The following is a 24621-nucleotide window of genomic DNA, read 5'->3' as shown; positions in this document are numbered from 1 at the left end:
ATATGCTACTATAATTTTTAATAGATGCGCTTAAAAAATGGAAATAGTTTGGAAACCCTTTGACAGTCTGGGATGTAGCATTATGTTTTTGCCACAAATTTGAAATGAATAAATTTTTTTTTTAAATATGATGGTAAAAACAACTTAAATACGAGAGGCCTAGCCTCTTGTCTTAGTTCAAGTGCTAATTCCTACCCCCTATTCATGTAGCATACTGTACTATAGGACTTCCCAGTGAAGTAACTCAAAACTGATTAAACAGACCAGTCAAAATCTGTATTAAATTTAAATTTGATTGATACCACCAACTGTATGTCATATTTAACTGAATAGCTGTATATTGACTGTAAGTTCAAGTATATAGGCTTTTAACACAAGAATATGTTTCTCAGCATTAAAAAGTTGAAAATATGGTATTGTATAATCCATACATATTTTATCTGGACTTCTACATTATCATTAAAGGGTCATAGACAGGTTAAATTTAAAGCGACTGTTGGAAAATTATACAGTAGTAAAGTAAAAATGTTTCTGAAAAATATATTGTACATTTACATCTATAATCTAAACCTCCTAAAAAAAATGTTGCTATCAATCTGACTCATCAATGTACAGTAAAAGATTTTAAAAGAAATATAATGTCTACCAATTTTTTCAGATTTATGATTTTATTACATAGTGGTACAGTACGACATGTTTCAAAATCTGGGTATTAGGTCATTGCACAAAATCAGGTGTTATGAAAATGTTTGGGGAGAGGGGGAGGGAGGAAACAGGCTATTTTTATTATTTTTTTGTATAGGTTTTATGTGGGAATATGATTAGTGCTGGTTGTGGTTTTAACTTTGAGGTCAAGGGTTCGAAATCCTTGCGTAGAAGTTACCCTAGCTTCTCTCCACATAGATTGATATCATCATATGCTGTGAAGTTAAATTTTCCAAAGATAAAGACAAAAAAGAAAGAGACATTCTGGCCTGTGAGCACACTATGTTTTACCTTAATTAGTTAAAGAGGCTTCTTGATAGTTTGGCTTCTTTTTGTTTGTTTTTATTTGTTTTTTCACATCTAACAATAACATGTTAACCTACTACTTATAAGATAGAATGATGCTTTAGAAACTAAATTTCTTTACATAGGACTTTAGAGTATGGAGTTTTCTTTTTAGTTGTTAGAAATAAAAAATCTGCGGTGACAGGGTTTGAACCACGATCCTAGGAGTAATAAGCATGCATCTTAACTGCCTTAAGCTCCAGTTATACACCAATTTCTATTATTATGAGAGCGGATGGAGGGGCAGCAGTTGTCGTTTGGTCACGCAAGCTTGGGGTCATGGGGTTCAAAATATTGCTTACTATACTTAAGCCTGAGTTACTCTATCCTCACTCATAAGGTACCTAGTAGGATGGGGACCATTCAGAATGAAATCCGTCTGGTTCTGAATTATCTGCATGACTAGGAATATTTCCCAGGGGTGTAGAGAACGTTGCACATGGCACATGCCTGTTTATATTCAATGCCCTAAGGAAGAGCACCCGGAACATCTATAGATACAAATTTACATAAACATAGTGCATACTACATAGTGCCTCTATAAGCTTTATACCAAATTATATTTAAAACAAAACAAAAATGTTGAATTATTAAAATTTCTAACAAGGTGTTGTGGCAAATTGTGCTACAGTTGTAGCTGAAGAAAACTAAGGGTGGTTAGTAGAAATTTTAAGGGTGGGTGGGTGATAACATTGGTAAACTCTAAATAGTAAGAGTGGATTTTAAGGACGGAAAAGTGGGTTAACAAAGGTGGGTGGAGGGCCATGATATTAGCTTTGACTGAACAGGAAACTTCCAGGCTAGGTAACCCAGCCCACCATAACTACATTCCTGTTGTAGATCTCAAGGGTTAACCCATACTTTGCATCTGCCACAGCGCAATCATGTATGAATATTAGACACTGCAACCGTGTGAAACATTTATGATTTACGAACATACAAGAGGTCCTTAGAAGCAGACCTTAGTAACAGACAGCCTTTATCTTCCAATTAGTTCTATGTACGCAGGCGACTTATTTATCTTATTCTTAATGTAGAGTTAGCAGGTATCGAAACCAGATTCAAAATTTCATTATAAATTTATTTATGAATGAGTGATAAATCTTATCTTCAATTATACTTCCTACTATACATACTGTAGGCTGTGTTCCCAAAGCCCTACTCTAGATATAATAGCATTGCATAAGAACTGATAACAGTATTAATTAATGATAATATAATCTTTACATTATTACATGATATTACTTCAATAATTTGATTTATCTCTATACTATACAGTACCGGTACATTAACAATATTATTGCATACTAATTATGTTTTCCCAGGCTGCATATTGCCTTTATGTACAATACAGTACATAATACTGTACTTTAATTTAATGACCAGAGAAGATTTCCCTTTATTAGCTACAGACACAATCTCATAGAAAAATAAATTTATGAATTATGTGCTCAAGTGGTAAAATTCATTGAATAGGCATAGAGTACACTAGCTAGGCTTCATAGCTTATATCCTATTCACACTCCACTCCATTGCAATGTACAGTAATCAGTGGTAATTCAAAACGGATTACTCCCTATTACAATCAACGAGCGCATTCAGACGAATCACACTTTTATATTAGAACGGGAGCTCAAACGGTACTGCTAGGCCTATGTTGACTAATCTCAGCCAATCCGTTGATTTGTTGTGATCGCATTCCATGGTAATCGGGAATAAAAGACTGTAGTACCAATCATAACAGGCAACAATTTGCAATATCGATTATATTGGCAAGCTTTCGACACACGATTGTGGATTGTGATTGGGTATTACAATTGTTACAACATATCGCAATGCGACGCTAGTCTGAATAGGGTACTAGTTGGTACAGAAATCATCCAAATGGTGTTACCTGTAAAAAGGGAACAAAACAATTTTCTCAGGCCACCATACAGTCATAATTATTCATAAATTATCATCACCCTTCATTATGGGTTAAAATTCAATAATCTGATTTCATACAGTACCTTGGTAATTAATTTAAAAATTCAATATTTATGTTCCCAGCATACTTTACATTTTTAGCACTTCAAGTAAAATATTCTTTAGCATAAAGGAGAAATGCACATTTAAGAAAGTATAGTACATACTCCAAGTATTGAAATACATGCCATTGTGTTGGGATTCAATATTTCAACATTAATTATGTCATCATCAGGAATGATTACCTATTAGCTTGGTTTGTATCCATTCCCTGTGGTTTTTTCACTAGCTGACACAGTATGTATCAATGGCTTGTGCCATGAATTTTAATGGTACTGTATGGTAGTAAGAACATTTAGCGTACATCCTGCATTGCAGTCTATCACAGGACTGAGTGGTAAGGTTTTTTTCATCTTTTTAATAAATATATTATGAGTAACTTTTTTAAAGTCAAAATTATTCTATTGTAAAATTAGTCTACAAATCAGCTAATCAAGGATTTTGGATGTTTTCATGTTTATATTGTAGGGAATCAGTGATGGATGAATGAAGGATGGAGTTATGGGAGTAGCTGATGAAATTCACTTTAGCATAGAATTACACTATCACTGGACTGAATGTTCAGAATGTCTACATTTTTTAAAAGGCCGAGTTGGATAAATGTAGGATGGAACGGAGACCAATGTCACTTTAACACACAGTCTATAGTAGGGGGCGGTGATAGCAGGAGGTCCGAGAGGGCAAAGGACCCTCCATTGGGGACCTGTTGCCCTGCTTGAACTCGCATGTCGGGGAATTTTCAGCAAGGTCGTCTGAGAAAAGGTGCAATTCAAGGATGCCTCTGTCAAATTTTAGAGATTAAAAACTGTTTAGTGCGAGCAGGGCTACCGTATGTGCGAAAAGTTGTATACTATTACGATCGTATGGGCTGCAGTGGTGGTGCCAACTCTTCACAAAGGATTCAGGATTTTTACACTATTAAAATGTCTAATTACAAGACCAGCTGATGAAAGCCCCTTTAACGTACAGGATTACTGTAACACGCTGTAAATGATAAATATCACGTCAAATTAGAAGAGAACTTTTCTTAATTCTCAAATCTACGCATACTGCATGATTCTTTTTCATGAATTATTATTTTGTCTTCAAATCCATTCAGTTTTTTAAATAATTGAAGATACCATCTCTGATAAATCTATAAAAAAAAATCATTAAACCAATTTAAATTTAGTTAAACATACAGGTAGTCGACCACCACAATTCAGTATTCATAATGCTTGTTGATATTTTACTAAAGATAATTTAATTGTCTGCCAGTTAATTTAATTTATAATCATCTTATAATCTATAGTCACAGTTTAAGTACATATAGTAGAGTAACCTTGTATTTTTTTCTTATTGTTTTTTATCAATGTTTGGTAGATTATTAAATGAAATCCACTCAGATTAACACTTTACAGTACTGTAACAAATTGATTAGTACAGCATTAAGTTGGTAGAAATAATTTCCACAATGCATAATTACAATTAATAATTGGATACCAATCATACTGTAACTAACTCCTAAATCTATAAACTTCAATTGCAAACCTTTGATGTTATTTTTCATTAAATTTTAAAATAATTCCTTCATGAAAATGAATAGAATTATCAGTGAGTATTTTAAGCAACCTTTGCTTCCAAACATCTGGCATTTGGGGGAGCTTACAGTATACCTGGATGGAGAGCTTTGTATTTAAAATAAATAAAAGTTAAGAGGTCAGCATTTTGTACCCAAAAAAAAAATATAGTATTATAATATATTTCACTCATTTCTTTGTCATTTATCATTAAACACATTAAAACTTGTTTAAAATTTAAAATACAGTACCGTTCATAAATGCTGCACGTTTTAGACGCATCTGACGCATCCTGAATTCGTCCACGATGCGTCCTGAATACGTCCGAAATCTGGACGCGTCTAACGCTAATAACGGTTCAGACAAACTGTTTATTTGACGCAGGCTTGTCAAATTAACAATTAATTAACAAGTCATTGTCAACGCAGACCAAACTAAAAACAAGTAAGGAAGTGGTAATCAAACGAAACAGACACTCAACAATATTCTACACTACTATGGGAACCTCTGTATCAGGCAACAGCCAAAATTCCCGTTGCCAATGGTGACTGTCTCAGTTTAACAAACCTGTTATCTTTTAGGTAATAATAGCACAACCGCGCCTCTGATAAGAAACCGGGTCGCTTGAAACTTGAGTCTCTTGTCGGTGATTTCCTCTGCAAATCCTCCTAATTAATGTACTTGTCAATTGTAGTCCCGGCCCCCCAGAAGCCGGGTCATAGCGGGGCACTAGCCGGGACTGAGCCGGGTAGTACCGGTACGTACCTAAAATTGGCTTCGAAAAGGACCAAGTTTTCGATGTGACGTGAGCGTAAAAAAATTGTGAACCGTGTATTTGATCGACCTAGTTTGCGTCGAAAAAAAAAAAAAAGAGCTGAGGCAGGAAAATCTGTTTCTACTGCTACTGTATTAATTTTCTTGTTTAATTTCTGTTTTGATACTGAATAAATTCATTCAATCAGTTAAATCAATATATCAATACACATCTAGATGTGTATAATGGCCAAGCAATACACTCCCCTCTTCACACTTTTCCAAACTTCCATGGGAATCTGCCTAGTGATACGCATGCGTAGTGCTTCCATGCTTATCTCCTCCTTGGTTAGCTCCTGCCTTAGCGCTCACGTGTTCTCCGATTTCAGACATAGACGAGACCTAGACCTTCATTTAGCGGGGCATTTTAACGGTAGGATTTTGCCGGGGATGTACGTTAAAACGATTCCCCGCATTGCCGTGAGGAGAGGGAGAGGAGGAGGGAGGGAGAGGGGAAGAGAAAGCGAGACAACAATTGATAAGTGCATAAATAGTGCGACAACCGCGCTTTCCGCCGTGATTATAATGAGTCGATTGTCGACAAATGATACCGTGATTTAAAATAGCCAATCGTTCGTGATACCCGACCTAGCGTATTCCTTGTGTGGTGAATGCTGTCAGAGGACACAGAAAGGCTGGTTAAATTTGGTTCATAGTAAATAAAACATCATTCCCTTCGAAGAGATGCATTAAATTTAGGATTTATTGTACTAACAGACAGAGAAGACCATTTATTCACAACCCAATTCACATGTACATTGCTGATTTTAATAGATACACTAAACTCTTGTCAATAATTTTATATTATCTATTATTTATGTCCGTCGATTATTTTGTCTATACTAGTAATTTTTTACTCATTTTGTATCAGGAGACGAATTTTACTTTTTCGTTACAATGTGACAATAAAAGAATCTTGTACTATTGCTTTACTTTTCTTTTGTTTTCTACATCATTATGCACCGATCTGCTTTACATGCGCCCAATTAAAATCAATAACAACAATAGTGCACCGAATCTGACGATCAGTCACACCCTACTGTAGCCCGTTGTTCTGGTGACGCCCAACACTTTAATACTTCTTGTATACCATATACAGTACAGTAATGACAAAAACTAGTGAAGCACAGTGGTGGATCTGTAGGCCTATTGCGTATCTCGCAATTCTCATTATAGTTCAATCGAAAATTATATTTTATTACATAATCATGAATACAGTCATAATACACTACATTACTTCGATTATTTTATATGACTATTAATATTCACCAGAGACAGCTGTATTGGTATGCGCCTTATAAATCCATTGATTGATATTCTTAAAAATCTTTAATTAACAGCAACGAAAATTTAGGAACATAAAAAAATAGAGTAGGCCTAAGAGTACTGTCAATCACTTTAAATAGGCCTAATTGAGATATCATAAGCATTGGGACTTCAACATTAACATAACATTGCCGTAAATGATCAAGACATGAGTTTTGTCATGGAAGAATAATAATCTGAACATGTATTAATACCGATATATTGTTATAATTAAATACACACAATATAACAAATAATACCCGACATATATTTTCAACTGCTGAAATGACCAAACATTACAATTATTATAGGACTTGTTACTTTTTTCACAAATTTGCATCAACTCAAGAACTTCGATGAATCCAATCGATGTTCACCCATCGGACGGCCTGTCTGAATATGTTGTTTGGTGAACTATGAACTCGCCGTAGCACATGTTTTCATGAAAGCACGGCAGCAGCATGGATTCTTACTGCACTGACTGTCTCTGCATAAAAATACCTAATATTTTATACTAGGGCCTAGCCAGGGCCCAACTGTACATGGAGTATAATTTATCATAACATAATATACTGCAGTACCACTGTACTTTATTATAAATTGAGAATGTGAGAAAATGTGAGTACTTCTGTAATATTAAATAAATCGTCAACTGCCGAGCCAGAAATCGACTGCATCTGTATGCTAGGCTACCGTCATTTTTATTGTATTGATCGTCAGTCAGCGGAGGAAAATGACGTTTTCAAATGATGTATGACTCAAAAACAAAAGTAACTGACGGAATTATAGGTTTCCCTGTTACAACAACGACACATGTATGCATCCATTGTGTACTACAGGACTTGAATATGGATTGTTAATTTGACGTGATCAACATTGATAAACAATTTCGGGTAGACGCGAGTGCGTCTAAATAACAATGTTTAGACGGTGTAGGCCTTGAACGGACGCGTCATGGACGCAAACAGGACGGAAACTGGATGCGTCTGTTGCGTCTAAAAATTCGCATTTTTTATGGACGGTACTGTAGCTTGTAAATATGAGTAACATTAGCCTAAAACATTCAAAAAATATTCATTCAGTCTGGCTATGTAATCAATAAAAGCCCTCTGGGGCATTACATCGATCAGCCACAGCCGCATTAGTCTGTCACATCACCATACTAACGGTTGCAAATTGCAAAATCACCTCAACACAAAACACAGTAAATGCTAAACCACATAAAAATTAAATACCCAAGAAACTAAAAGATAAAAATGACCACAAATGAAAGCAGAGGAAATTTAATATTAAAATAATATATTATTGTATTGTTCCACAGTATTTAGTTATACCAGTTAAACCACAAAAAAAAAGTGTGCATGTTTAAATACAGACATGAATGTGTGTAAGACTAGGAAGCTGACAATACACGTACTATATAGTAAGGCCTAACAATTGGCATTGAATGAGGACAACCCTATAATAATCCACTTAGCAAAATCTTGTATAGTACCATGAAAAGCACTGTAGATTGTTTCCTGCCAGTGCTAATGTTTCAACTACAACTCATATTTTTGTTAAAATGATTATTGTGTTATGCCAAAAAATATATAGAACTGTAGTTGTAAATCTATATTAATTACTCTACAGCCTTCTACAGATGGAAAGAAGGCAGACTACCTCAGCTCCACCATGGCTGGAGAAGAGTTGAGGCATAAATATTTTATGGCTATGGCACATTTACATTTGATTAGAAAAGGCACTCTTAAACTTAAATTTTCTCATTTTTTTTTTTCATTTAAAAAAAAAAGAGGGAGCCTTGGCTACCTTTTTCCACCCCTTAAACACCCACCAGTTGAACTCCTCACCACTTGAATTGGCTCCTGACAGTACCAATGATGTACACACTAAAAGGAAGTCAGATTGAAACTAATGACAGACATCAATTACCGAAGATTGATATCAAATATCGAAATATAAGCAACGACATTGATACAGTTAAAGTTCACGCTAACAGACAGTACAGATTCTATTTTTGCAGGATAGAACAGCAATGGAGTAAACGCTTGTAATGTACTCAGCATGCACATATATATAGTAGTCGTGATGTGCCTATATATGGTCATGATTTGATTTCATCATGATCATATTAATGTCGCATGTTTTTTGTCAATTAAAATTTGATAATCTCAACAGGGCTTTTACAGTTACCTCTAATGGTCAAAACGTATGTTTTATACATTTACAGTAGAATTTACAACAGCAATAGTGCAGAGCATAGTACTAATATAAACCAGGGGTCAGGGTACTGTACTTGCGTCCTCGCCGCGGCGCTGGATAACACTAATTCTACCACCACTACACACAAGATCAAGTCAACATCTACTTGTATCACCATTTTCATCATGCCATCTGATGAACCTGGCAGAGTACAATGATTATGCTGGAAATTGCCGGACCACTAGAGCGGTGTTATCTTTATCGGCCCCACTTTCGGACATCTCTCGATCCACCCCCTGGTAGTTTATGAGCCAATAATACACTTAAACACCACTTGTACTCTTACTTGCACCTCTGGTTCAAACCCAAAAAAAATGCTTTAAATGTTAGAATTTACAAATCAGAAAAGTTCATTCAGAGTATAGTATTAGTACCCTATACATTCATCAAAGGAATTTACAGTTAAAGTAAAGTAGAGAAGAGAAAATATTATGAGGGTAACAAAAAAAAAATAAAAGCCAAATGAGGAAAATGAAATTTCAACGATGTTACCGTGCGAAAGTTATGATTAACTTGAAATGTGAGGAAAAGAGAAAATGGTAAACCCAATCAGGACAGGAAAAAGGAACTACACATTTAAGGAAATAATAAAAACTATGATTACAGTAAAGATAACAGAAAGAGGAACTAAGAATAAAAGGAATATTAGCTGGGTATTTTTCAAATTTATATTTATATTTGACTGGTGATTTAGTTTTTGATAAATTAATTTATTTTTGGACTGTCATTTGAAAGTAAATAATCGCAATGAAATATCCTCACAATGTATTTTACTATCATTTTAGTTTTATTTATCTTTTGCATTAAATATATTATACTTATTTTTCTATATATTTAACTATAGAGTACCACAGTCGTGTCGTTACAACGCCAGGTGGTGCTCTTTGTTGTCAACAGACATAGGTTAAAGTTCATTACGCCTGAATGACTTCATAGGCTTTCTGGAATAGGCATTTCAAAATCTAATATTTTACCATCAAAATGTACTAACAACACAAAAGCTCGCATTATATTAGTTATCAAACACACATTTAATCATCAATTAAAATTTACAAAGAAAAAGTAAGATACATCATAATAATTACGTTTGAAATTGGGATCAATGGTTTGTCAGTAAAGAAAATGGCGTCCGGTTAAACGCTTTTTGCAACGACAACAACGGAGTAGTATCACATGGTATCGTGACCTAAAACACTGTAGTACCCTATACCTCACCTTTGCTGTAGTATTATGAAGAGGTTTCCTTGTTTTAGTCGCTTTATTTTTAGACATACTTATAGTTAAGTGTAATAGCATGTTGAAACACCTGTTCTACTTACGAAAATTAAACAATATTTTACTCAGTAATAGTACTATTCTTGGAAGGGAGACACATTCTTAGAGGGAACAATAGGTGCTAGAGACTTTAGAGCAAGTTGTGTGGTCAGGAACATGGTCATATCATCAGTACAACCTCTCACTGGTTAACCCTTGACTGCCATTGGGAACCAAACATTATTTTGTCTGAGAACACTGCTTTAAAAAGTTTTTTTTTTTCATAATCTGAGTGCCATTTCCAGGGCATTTAGAGGTGCCTGTTCTTAAAAATTACTCCGAACACATTGGGGCTTAGGTGGATTTCAAACCCTATCGGGAAACTTGGACCTGTCTTCTGTCTCTTATACACATCTAGATGTGTATAAGAGACAGCCCATACTGTACACATCACAGAGCATTCTTCAAGAACTTAGAATTACCACAGTGATCTGGTCGGACACCTTAGCCCCAGTGGACAAGAAATGCCTGCGTCTACAAACAGCAGTAGCCTACAGTGTGACATGAGGCCATTTATTTACATATTACAAATTTTAAAATTTTATGTACTATACATGTATGTAACATCATTTATCTTAAAAGATATGCTGTCTATAGTAAAATTTTAAAAAAATAAATAAATGAAAACAATAACTTTCTCAATTAAAATGTTCTATGTTTATTTACTACTTACTTTATCAAAGTTTAACAACAGGAGAAGTATCATTCATTAATATAGAGTGTATATGATACTGTTAAAGTTCAAACATCTGAAAGCCTTTAATGTAAGTTTATTTTTATCATCTCATAGCCAATGTTGGAGACAAGCAAATTATTAGGGCAAGCTGTTTCATATCAAAAATATGGATGAGAAAATATAAAAGAAATGGCTATGATTACAAAGAATAGATTATTTAGAATGTAAACCTTGATGTGCTTTATCGATGCTTGTTTGCGCTGAACACATCACATGACCAATGTAGTGCCAAGGTCTATTTGTGCACTTTTTTGTATGAAAGAACAACAACAATACAGATAATGCCTAATGTGAATAGTGCGGCCAAGTGGCAATGTTGAGGAAGTGTGGATGTGTGTTGGACTGTTTTGCTTTTCGTTTGAACCGCTAATGTACGGTGTATAGCATCACTGCTCAGCCTTGTCTCCATCCTTGAAATAAGTTTACGTACGAAATAGATTTATTGTCCTGTGAAATATAAAATGCAATGAAAATTTACATAAGGCCATCGTACATGGCACTCCCTGGTCCCTACATGGTTGCCAGCAGTGGAATTAATGCAATGAGTCTGGGTCACTTAAGTACTTCAATGGGGTCGAGTGATAGCTACGCCCTTTTAGGATACGGTACATAGAAGCCCAATTTAAACAATCATAGAATAACTTTTTGTTTAAAATGAATGACGTTCTGTCATCACTTACCTTTTTGTACTGGCAGAATACATTTACAAAGATTCATTTTACTTTCTTTGTAAACATTTTTTTATTTTTTATTTACCAGCCTGCTTACCATTTAGGTAAATAGCAAATATTATCCTCACCGAAAAATAATTTGAAATCCCAAACATGAAACTAATAGGTAATTTTATTTGGCCTACCAGAAATGAATATATTGAGTTCTCTTGCCATAAAGCTGTAATAATTATTTATTGATTAATTATTGACATCGACATTAGGCTTTATTAATTTTGTTGTTGTAGTTAATTATCAACTCCGGACCCAGGAAATTAATTTCGTGTTACTCACTAAACAGTCATCTGTCAGTGTTGTACACGCCACATCAAGGCCACTATGCTCTATGTTATTCATTTATTCATGGCAAATAAAGTTATATCTCTAAAAAGAAAAATATCTGACTACTCTATGTATTCTAAAAAGATACTAGAAACACAAGATAGAGTTCTCCACAGAAAAAAACTGTTTCACCGAAACGCATGGTGGGAATACAAACAAACAATGGGGCGGCGCGTACAGCTCGATCTAACTCTTACATACAGTAACTATGAATACATACAGTACCCTCCTTTTGCGGAGGTTGAAATCGTTGCCATTATCCGTAAGATACAAACAAGTAGGCATAAATAAATCTCAAAACAATGAAATGACAGACACAAAAGCACAGATTTAGAGAACAGAAAAAAGTAGGAATTCCTGCGGTAAAACGAGGTCCTCTTATATGTCCGACATACAAAAATTGTCCGAAAAATCTTCTTAAACTCGGAGGTCGCCTTATACCTGTATGCAGATTGCCTTGTACACGAAAACAGCATTTTTTAACCCAATGAACTTTTCGTTCATGGAGTTCATTATTTGCTCTGTAAATAAATTCATTGCCTTTTATACTGTAGTATCCATAGTACTCCTCTTGTTTTTACATGAATTAATATGTTTATATCAAATTCATCTGCAAAGCAAATAACTTTACAAGACAAACTATCATATGCACATAGATTAGCTTACATGCTGCACAGTGTAACATAATGCTGGTTCATATTTAACTTTTTTAATAAGCAGTCGCAAAGATTTCAGGGAGTACTGTAGCGGGGGAATGCCCCATAACAAAATATGATTTGGACGTTTCAGATATCAGTGGGTCAATTCATAGAAACATAATCCTATACTGTACAATATCTTTGTGAGACTTTTATTTCATAACTGTCAGACAAAAAGTACAAATTGGTTGGTTTAATTTCTGTATTTTTCGGATCGATTGAAAATTATGTAATTTTCTTCAAAATTGCATGACAGCACTTTTGTCAGATTTATCAATATTGATTAAAATGTTTCTCATTGGAATATGCAAGTTTTATGGGCCTCTCCCCTTATCCCCATGGACCCCAATCAAGAGCCTTACTGTAGGTGGCCCCCTGTAGGTAAAGGTCGAAACCTAAAGCTCTGGGCTCACAGGCCGGAGTGCATTTGGGTAACTGTGCAAGGCAGTGGGGGGATTCACCACTCCTCCTGCACTGCAGTCTGTTTTACCTTCCCAGCATATGCCGGTACCCATTTATACACCTGGGTGGAGAGAGACAAACGTAGATAAAGTGTCTTGCCTAAGGTTACAAGCGACTTGATGGTTTCGAACCCCTGACCTCAAGGTTGAGAGTCCGAGCCACAACCATTGCACCAACTGCCCCCTGACCCCCTAGCAATAGAGGGTTAATTCAGGCTATTGACATGTCCAAAAATCTGAAATTACCACCACTGTCTCAAGTCCAATGTACAGCGAAAAACAGTTTTTATAATTTCATTTCTAGCGAAATTTAATAGTCAAATTGTACTTAAAGTGTAAATATGCCATAAATTTCAATATAAAATTTTATGTCCAACATCTTTTTGCAATGAAATATTACAATACAATAATGTGATCATATAGGGGTCAGTAACTTAGTTTAAACGGTACTTATTCAAGGTCTATGGGTAGGAAAAAGTCTGGATGGAAGGAAGTCTACACTCAGATAGAAAGGTAGAGGACTATAGGCATACAGTTGGAATAGCAAAACAACAAAACTGCTTTTATATTTTTGTTATAAGTTGCACTGTTTTGCCTTGGAACGACCGTGAAGGAAGTTGGTATAATTCTGTAGCAATAGGTCTACTACTGTATACTGTAGGCAGAGGGTATTTTGTGAATGTAGGTACAGTAGGAAGTACATGTACAGTATGGGTTCGGTTGAGGATGTCATTAAAAGTCACAGGTAGTGGTACTGTACAGGTACAATAGGGAAATGTGTAAGACATATAGGAACTCTACAGGTTTTAATGAAGAGGTTCACAGCGATAGAGTATGAGATTAAGTGACAAAATGAGTCTTGTACTACACACCAGCCAAATTTGAGATATTCAAGAAAATATATGAAACGACATTTTGATAAAAATTAGGTTTCAATGTTTCTGTTAAGTTTATTAAGTAATATTCACAATCACAAATGTTCTGAGTCGATTTACAGTTAAAGGCAGCAGCAGAGCAGCTTAGCTCAGTCGGCTAATCTGGTGGTAGCCGCTGTGTGCGCGCTGAACCGTGGCGATCTCTAGGTCCCTGGTTCAACTCCCACCGCTGCCTCTCCTTGTGTTTCAGCTACCTGTAGACTTTCGTGGGCTGTCCTTGGTGTTTACACCGAATAAATCCAATCCAAAAGGTGTTTTTGAGGCACATTTTGTGAAGCTCTTTATCATAATTGACAGAAAAACCCAAAATTTTATTTGAAATCTTTTAATCTTTTAAATAGTGGCAATTTTCTCTAAAGTATGTTTTCAGACTTCAGAAAATGATCTTACTTTGGTTGTACTAAAGCTAGGAATTTGATTCAACCAAAGACCAAAATAAAGCTTATACAGTAGTCTATCTTTCATTTTTTATCATTTTGTCATGACAGCTCATTTCTCGATCTGTCATCATATGTAATTTATATAAAAAACTATTAACAAATAATTTACAAGTTACTTGCATAAGATAATACAGTAATTGTTTTATTTTGGTTTCTTTTACTTCTTTATTTCTGTTTGTCTTGTAATTGTTTTTGTAATTTAAATTTTGTTATTATGTACTTCAGAAACGGCCTTGTGAAAAACACATTTAATTTGTGATCAAGTTTTCCGTTTTCAAATAAAGTCATTATTATTATTATTATTATTATATAATAACACTGTACAATGCAGTGTAAATTATCCATAAATTAACTATTTCATCAACACAAAAATTGGTTTTATTTACTAATAGTCAATTTTAAATATAATTTAACAATGGTACAGCACTTGAACCATGCATGAACTCTTAGTTGAACTAAGGAATTACCAATTTCTTCATTGAACATGGAGTTCTACAAAACTAGAAAATTAGAAAAAGGTGATAGGTAGCTTGAGGTATTAATTCAAGGCCTTGCACTAATATCTAAACAACGTGTCAGGGTTGCAGATAATTCATTTTCACAGTTTTAAGCTCTGTTCAATTATTTTTCAAATTTGTTGAATTATTTATCATAAAGTCTTGTCCAGACTGTCAAGTTGTGTTTGACAAAAACATAAACATGTGACATGCCTAAATATGGTCATGATTACATCACATCATGACCATATACAGTACAGGCACATCATGACTATATATGGGCATACTGCAGTTGTTTGTCAAACAAAATTTGACAGTGTGGACAAACCTTAAAGCTCTGTCTACACCATCAAATTTTGTGTGACAAAAAAGTGTGATATGCCCATATATGGGCATGATGACATCACATCATGACCATATATAGGCATAGCATTACTATATATGGGCATGTCAAATTTTTTGTCAAAGAAAATTTGATAGTGTGGATAGGGCTTTAGAATATGGATGAAACATACGATGGATGTGATGATGATAAAAATTATGATGATGGTCATGGTTGTGATAACAATGATTTTTAATGTGATCAGGATGATTTTGATAATGATCATGACACAATTTCATAAAAGGCTGTATCAGGAACTCAGAATTTAGAACTTCTGAATAATTGTAGTACAGTATGGATCACGATAGGAATAATTTTAGCATGTAATTTACAATAATTTACATAGAAAATATCTGGGATGTTAAAAATACTAGAAGTAACAGTCAAGGATAGGATGCTGTAGTTGAAATTAAAGCATGCCGAAGAAATTAGAGGCAACGTTGCAACGATTAATCCTGACATCTGAAGCTCCGAGAGAAGCCTACAAATACATGCTAATTACCAGTACCATTCTGTACTCATTAACGACCAATTTCCATCCAGCACAACATCTGTGGGGATATCTGTAGGCTTTGCTTTATCAGCCTGCACATCATGAAGCAGCGTGCAGTACTACTGACGTTCTCGTGTGTTGGGTGTAGATACTTTCCAGACAAATTATTCCTTTCCTTAAGATTTAGAGGTCAATTAATATCACCAGCCAAGGTCAAGGAAAGCTTGGAGAAATCTGCATGAGATTCGTGTATTTCGCTAATTCTAGGCACTGCCCACCCCAATAATTTCAAATCAATGTACAGTACGCAATCTTTGTGTAGTACTGTATTTTTAACTAAACATTTACAGTAGGCTGTTAAAAAATACAGTTTCTACTCCCGCCTACTTTCTGTTTCTACTACTGTATTGCAGTATCTCGATCACAATTTTGTTTACTAATTCCGAGTTGAAATTGAAACAGCATACTGTACTACTACCGAAATACCCGATTAAAAAAAAAAGGTTTACATGAGACTCTTGCTAAAATGTTAAAAAGGCTCTTTGAGATATTTTTACAAAAAACATTGCCTTCACATAAAATGAATTAAAGCCTTAGAAAAAGTTAGCGCAATTGATACATTCAAGGACACGGTAATAATCTGTTCCCAAGAACATACACATACGCTAATTATCTTGGAGTGCTAAGCTGGGCACGAATTGCGCCAACGGTCATCAGCCGACTTGATTCCATGAAGAACGTAAGGCACGAGTAACAAGCCATTTTTTTAGCATATCCGCTTAGACGACAACCGACAATCAGCAGACGACATTGTGTCAAAAGTGATATGAGCAGAGATGGATTACCCAGCCTACAGAACTACTGTATATAAGTGGATCATGATTGCATAAAAATTTCTTAAAACTTTCTTCAGAAAGGCATGCTTAAAATCTAGTATTAGATACTGTATTTAGTATGGAAATTACTGAAAATTGAAGGGGTTGGCTGAAATAGTACTTTTATACCCAAAGGCGGTTTTAAACATGTGTTACTATGGCAACTGACAGAATGGAGTTATTAACTAATTATATATAGTGAAAAAGGAAGTACATTGTAATTTAGTTGGTCAATACAGAAAAAATAATACTTTCAATAGATCGAATGTAAAAAATCCACTAGTGATCATTCAATTACACTTGGATTTTAAAATTAATCACAAGTTGATGTCATATTTCTTAGTTGGCGCAATTTATTTCGGTTAAATCATAGTGATAACACTGGTGAGCATAATTTTAAATTTAAATTAATTCATTATAATAATTACTACACAATAATTAAAGTTCTATGGAAAATTATCTTTCCTAACAATTCATTATTGAATAAGACACTTTAATATACTAAGGTGAAATATCCAATTTAGTAAATGAATAATGAAGACACTATGTTATTATTAATCATGATTAAATTGAAGATCAAAAACGTAAGACCTTTCCGCTAGGCCCCCCCCCCCTTGGATATTGTTGCTAAGGTCTCATAGATGTGTTTTTAATGACCTGTTCTGATTGGTCAGTTGTTAAGTATGACACTCTGGGAAGGTCCACTGCAATGGAGTTACAGTTAAGTGGTTCTGACGACTGCCTTCCTTCCAATCAAAGAATACTGTGTTCAAATCCTGTGGAGTGAAGCTCGTGCAAGGAGATTAACGCTAGGCACTGACAGACATTAGTAATTAGCATTTAGCGAGTTCATGTTTCCAAGTATTCTGCCTGACGCTGTATTCACATCAGCAATTAGTACAGCTGAACTTGATTAGTGATAGTGTTCACATTGAAATGACCTTATCACAAGTCATCATTTTAGGTTATGGCAAGGACACTTGAATGGAAATCTTCACTAAAGAAACAAAAAAAAAAAAACACTTGATTTGACAATTCTTTGCTTTCTAGGCAACATACAGTAGATACGGATATTGGCATCAAAATTAATGTCTTAGATTAACGTTCTAGGAAGACAGTAATGGCCTATTGCACAGTGGGCAAAGTGCAGCCTACGGGAATTAAAAACCTTGTATGTGTGGCCAATTTACCATCTTTGGCTACAAAAAAAACCCCTTGCTGACGCCGAAAACTGTCAAATATTAAGATTGAAACTGAGCACAAATTGTTATAGAAGCAGTAAACATTTTTTCAAGCGCAATGAAAAAATATAAAACATTTAACACTGTGGTCGTCAGTGTTAAATGGAAAATTCAGAGTGGCCCTCCACCCATTTTTTTTGCCCACTCCTGGCTTGCTGTATCTCAAAAAGGCTCAAACCTTGGAACATACAAAAAACATCAAATTTAATGTGTTCAGGGTTGTTGAATACCAGGGCATGAGATTGGTGGGTGAATGGTCTTCATTTTCTGTACAGTATGTTTATTGACAAACAAAAACATCTTGAACCTTGCAGAAAGAGACAATGGAAAGAATGGATCGCATTAACTCTTGTTCTAATGTAAAATAAATACACATCATCAACACACAGAATATCTGCTGCAAATTAACATCATAGAACCTGCTACAAAAACAAACATTACATATAAACACATCATACAGTACAAAGCACAAATATAATACACACATAAAATAGAAAATGCTATAAAAAAAAATATAACGTGACAATCAAATACTTAGAATCAGCTATGTTCAGTACATTAAGTACAAAACTACAAGAAGACCAACAGAAATTCAGAAAAGCATGTTGTTATACATTTCTATAATTGTTTGGTTTTTACACTTTAATTCATAATCATTCACACTGTGCAGTAGTCTTTTATTTCTCTGTCATCTGCATCTGATTACCTGACATCGATAGATTTGTAAGCAATGCAGCTCAACTGACTAATAAAAAGAAAACAAGGTAAGAAGCATAAGAAAGTGTGCTTGGTGTTAAGAATTAAATTTCTTGTACTTAAGTTGATTACTGTGTCGCTTTGTTGTCCCTATTGGACACAAGCCAAATCTGAACTCCAGCCACAACAAAGCATAATTTCAAGGCTACAAAATGTTCTTTTGATTTTAAGGTCAAGGGAAAAGGCAAAGCACTACTTACTATAATTATTTTATATCCAGTTTGATTGACAAGGTTACATTCTCTGTCTCAGTACCTCTCCACAACAGAAAATTCATCAAGACACAAGATACAATACAACATATTATACGAGATACAATACAACATATTATACGAGATACAAGAACATACAGTATGTGTTAAAGCTGTACTGTATGCGCACACTACCACATTTTTATGACAATTATATTTGAGTTGTATATGGGCATGATGATATCATATCATGTCCATATATGGGCAAATCACATACAGTATTTTTTTTGTAGAAAACCGAATAGACTTATTAAACAGAGCTTTATAGTGCTTAATTATTTACTTGTCGTTTATGGATGTCAATGTATTATACTATATCAGAAAGCAAAGGAACATCTGTAAACTTCAGCAGACAAGGTGAATGGAATTGGCCTGGATTTTGACAAGTTAACATGAACCAATGGAAGTAAACCAAGGCATTGCAAATCAGCATAAAGATTACAAACCTTCAATGAATACAAGATTTATAGTAAAAAGAAGACTAGTTAAATATTATAGAGAATGATGCTACAGTATTACTGTACTTGGGTCAGATAATCATACTGTAGGTAATGACAGAAATAAACAAGAACACCAATAATATTTAAGCAACTCATTCAACATCATTAATATAATCTGTGGCCACAATAAAAAAATTCTTTCAAAACAAGATACCAAGACTATATAATTATTATCTAATCTACCTTCTGTTTATTATTCTAAAACATAGAGATGTATAAAATACACACAAAACTATTGAAATGTTTACATTACATAAATTTTGAAGAAAAATAATCAAAGAAATTAAACGCAAATAACATGTACTGTAATTGTATACAGTACTGTATTGTTTTAATGTGATTCACTTATCCAATGTGATCACTCAGATCTACTGTACAATGGGATCACTCAGATCTACAATGGGATCACTTAGATCAACAATGGGATCACTCAGATCTACAATGGGATCACTTGGATCTACACTAATGGGATCACTCACATTCAATGGGATTACTCAGATTTAATGGGATCACTCAGATCCAATGGAATACTTGAGATCTAAAAAGGATGTACACCACATGGATACAATGGGATGTTCACCCACAATGTGATGTATACACTACAATGGTACACATTAATTTACAGTAACTTGCTTTTTAAGGGTTAGCCTTTCAAACAGGATACCATTTCATTCAGATCATCGGGGTAATCAAAATTTAAGGGATACACATAATCACTCAGATTGAATGGAATATTTACATTACTGTACCATTCAAATCGATTGGGATAACAGATATTCGATGGGACACATTCACATCAAAAGGGAGAGAATTGAGGGATACACTTACCACTCAGCATAGTTCTAGTGGGATACGTTTCACTAAGCTCTACTACTGTACTGTACTATAGATACATTTTGCTTTGATGCAATGGGGCATGTGCCAACTAGTTCCACTGGGATATCATTTTGATTCAGTGGGAAATAGTACTAAACTATCTGTTATTGTCAATCAGATCCAATTGGATGCATGTCATTAATTTGCAATAGAACAGATTTCACTCAAATTGTTTTTTCTTGGGATAAAATTGTCGTCAACTTTATATTTTATATTTAGTTTCTTACATTCCTTCCTAGAGAAGAATATCCAACACATACAATTGGATATTTCAGCAAACTGTCCATCATAAAAAAAATAAAAAATATTTTTAAAAAAATCCAAAAAGACAAAGAAATTTTACATACTGTACATGTAACAATATTTGCTAAACATGTTCCATGGGACAGTATGCTGATAATGTTTATGTTCCTCCAAAATGACATTAGAGGGTGGGTATCAAAAGTTATACCCTTTGGATGAGCTTTAAGGCCAACCCTGCATCATATAACTCTGTCCAACATGATTTACCATCGTGTCGGGTCTGTATGAGCTATTTGGAGTCGCAATGGGTTGTCGTAAGCCGGCATCTTTAACAGTACTTTGTTTTCATAAAAAAAAATTAAATATTTTATGAGATGAGTCCCGATGATAAATCACATCAGGCTAAATAATACAACACTGTCTGATTTGAACTTAACTGAATATAGATGTATAACCCTTGCTTGCATTGCTATTTGTATTCAAAATGTAACCTCACCATCAAATTTGATGTAAAATTATTCAAGGTAAAGGGATCATCCATACTTTCAGGGAATTTTTTTTTTTGTCCTGCTTTTTTTTTTGTTTATGATACTAAGACTAATTGAGGATATAGTCTTAATCTCTCTTTTCCCCCAAAATATGGTAATTAATACCAAGAAAAGATTATGATAGACTTACATAACTATCTACTGTAAGGAGGTGTTTAGAGGGAAGTTTTCCTAAAAATAAGATGTAGGCCTACTGAGAAAGGAACAGTAAAGTAGGGCGTTGAGATTAGCAGACACATCAAAAAGGATGAGAATGGGGTAGCAAATGAAAATGTACAATTATAAATTTGCACAAATGTTACTATAATTAGGCAGAGCATTCGCACACACGATATCGTCAGCCAACCGTGTACACACGACCCGCACTGTACACAGAATCAATAACTTTAGTTTTAATACCAGGAGAGCATGGCTGTGACTTCGAATGATGAAAAAATTCGAAGTAGAAATTGTAAACTGCGATCAAGTAAGACGATCTAAGTTTTTTCCTAAAATATGTAAATATCAAATTATATATTATAAGCTTTATTATGATATGTTGTTTGTAGAATTTCGATAACTGTAACATATTGAAACTTTGTGATAAAGTTGGAAATTTTTGGTGTTTCACCACGGAATTGCCGCAGGTCTAGCCGACCGGGCGCACCGCTGAGAAACGTTGCTTTGTACATGGCGTTGAACGCCTCTGGGCCTACGTCAGATAAAAAATGTGACCCAAGATAATAAAAGGTCTGTAAACTCGTCCTCAGGCCAAAATGAGTTTTTGTTATGATGGCATAGAGCATATCATATACTTTAAAATTACAGTTAAATGAACTCAATCAGCTGGCTGGAAGCAAAGTTATGACCATTGGAATAATGATCATCTTATCAACTTCCTTAACTTAAGTTTTGAGAAAAATGCCTCTATTTTTGGCAGGTTTCTATTCATTTTTCACTAACTCCCATCCGTTTTACAATCTTAACCAAAAACGGCTGAAAAAGGCGCTAATATCGGGTAACGTTTTTGATCATAACTTAAGAACTGGTAGTCCTTTTCCAAAAATTCTTGCTGCTGAGTTTTGAATTTGAATTGAATTATAATTTTAAATAAAATTTTTTTAAATTTTTAATTGTAAATAAAATCCTCAATTCAGCCTTTGGCTGCTATGGATAATTTTTTTGTATAATTTTGATTTTGAATATTGAATAAAGATACCAAGATATATATAACAATTCGATCAGGGGTTTCCCAAATATTTTCGCAATCTCCTGGTCTCCCAAATTTTGTCAAATTCTCCCGAATTTGCAATAAAGAAAACCACAAAATACCCAAAAGTAATTACAGTTACACTTGCCTTTAAATCAACTTTGCCTAACTCAAATTATTTTTAAGTCAATCTTATTTTACATGCAAAATTGTTGTGTTTTCCATTATTTAATGGTCTGTAGGCCCCTAAGATGAATTTTATCTAAGTTGAAAAGGTTGTCAATGCCATTTTGGGCCACAGGGATGAAAGTTGTAGGTTTGCATCCACCACCCGCATGCCTAAAAAGCTACCGCACGAAAATTTTCATTATTTTGAAAAGTTCATTATTTTGAAAAAAATATACTTCGTTTTAAAAAACGGACTTTCTAAGCTGTAAACAGACAGAAAAACGATCTATTCATCACTGATCACTCGTCGCGAACACCGAGCGAAGGCAGGCCTGGCCACATCGCACCATGATCGCAGATCACTGCTGAGGTCATTTACGGGTCAAATCGATCTTTCTGACCAATAGGAAATCTTGTATGTTTAAAGAGGTCTTTCTTGGGAATAAATGTAAAATTACCAATGCCGCGGCTTGTGGACAGCATTTATAAAAAAAATAATGAATAATGAAAAATGAAAAAATGCCTCATGTGTTTTCAAGATTTTTCGGACGCAAACCTACAACTTTCATTCTCGTGGCCTTAGTTGCTTTTTGGTCAATTTTTCCTTTGTGGATCGACTATATTAATGATGACATACAAACAAAGGCTTTCCAAGTGATACTGACACCTCAAAAGATCAGAATGCATGCATTTTTAACATTTTGGGGGTGGGGGGCACACTTCACCAGCGCAACTCCAGTCTCCCAAATCTTGTATTCCTGGGGCTGGAACGTCTGCATATCTTGCTTTACCTCTATAATGTGGTATAATACCATACACACTTTTTTTTTAAACATAATTATGAAATGCAAATGCAAACTTACCAATTTTTTGTTTGGAATGATCCTTCGTTTTGGTCTCTGACTCGCCATCCTTTTATTTTCCAATCATCACACAGGGTAAAATTCCAAGATAAAATCTCCTATTAGAAATGATGATAAAACTGTGTCATCTCATTTACACATAGCTTTATATCAACAACTGGAATTGATGAAGAGGCAGACAGGGTGGGGCATCATCAGTGGTTTTCAAAGACTAAGTTAAATACAAAAAAAAAAGGGAAGAAACAGTATTATGTATGATAATAGGGCCAATAATGCTTACAACTACAGAGTAGTCTAGGCCTAGGCTCTAGAGAAGTTGAAAATATTTTCTAGGCCTCCTAGGCTATTCCTTTAAGTGAAGGTCAAACGAAGTGCTTTTTAGTATTTACCTCGTTTAATATTTAAAATTAAGGATATGATGGGAGATAGGGGCTAGGCCTAGGGCCTAAGCTGTTGTACCCTGGCATCAATACAGCGTGCCGTACAAAACACACGAAGAAGAGGGTGATTTCCCTTATCACTACTGACTGTGAACTCTATGATGAACTCTGTGTGTGTAAAACAACTCAAATTGCAAAACAAAACACGAAACATAGGGAACTGAAACATCGAAATCAAATTTCATAACAACATACATACACACAATCGAAGAACGGAAATGGTTGGTGCCCTAAATATGTGAATATCGACGTTCATTCAACACATTCCGTTGCTTTAATCACCCGTCCACCACCACCGGCTTTGAACGTTTGCCAACAACACGACAAAAACACACGACACACCGCAAACACACAACAAAATGCCTTCAGCTGCCAAGCCTGGTAATTGGTTCGTCCCTTTAAAAAAAAATTGCCAAGCTTCTGACTGAGGGAAAGACCGGATAAGTTTATTATGTCAAATCTACTTAGCAATGATGAAAATTTGCAAACACCTGTGTGAAAGTTATATCACTTACATCCAAACACTCAAGTGTTACAGCATGTCAATAAACTTCCTCCAAATAAAACGAAAAACTTCGACAGAAAATTACTCTTCTGAACAAAGAAAATCAAATATTCTCGCCATTTGTACATGTGCTCCGAAGGCTAC

General features: G+C 34.6%; 1 long non-coding RNA gene across 2 annotated transcripts; it reads right to left on the bottom strand.

The window, feature by feature from the left end:
- Positions 1 to 654: 654 nt before the first annotated feature.
- LOC117104812 lies at positions 655 to 24620 on the bottom strand. Of its 2 annotated transcripts, none has more exons than XR_004444825.1 (3): positions 24488 to 24620; positions 23533 to 23743; positions 655 to 2944 (listed from the first exon to the last, which is right to left on the bottom strand). It is a non-coding gene; the product is annotated as an uncharacterized LOC117104812 (long non-coding RNA). The 2 variants fall into 2 exon arrangements; XR_004444824.1 differs by lacking the exon at positions 655 to 2944 and adding an exon at positions 17233 to 17894.
- Between the last annotated feature and the right edge of the window lies 1 nt (position 24621).

This window comes from Anneissia japonica, unplaced genomic scaffold (genome assembly GCF_011630105.1).
Source record: "Anneissia japonica isolate Jap-2015-1 unplaced genomic scaffold, ASM1163010v1 scaffold2834_len698180_cov181, whole genome shotgun sequence".
NCBI lineage: Eukaryota > Metazoa > Echinodermata > Crinoidea > Comatulida > Comatulidae > Anneissia > Anneissia japonica.
This window is presented reverse-complemented; position numbering and strand designations above follow the sequence as displayed.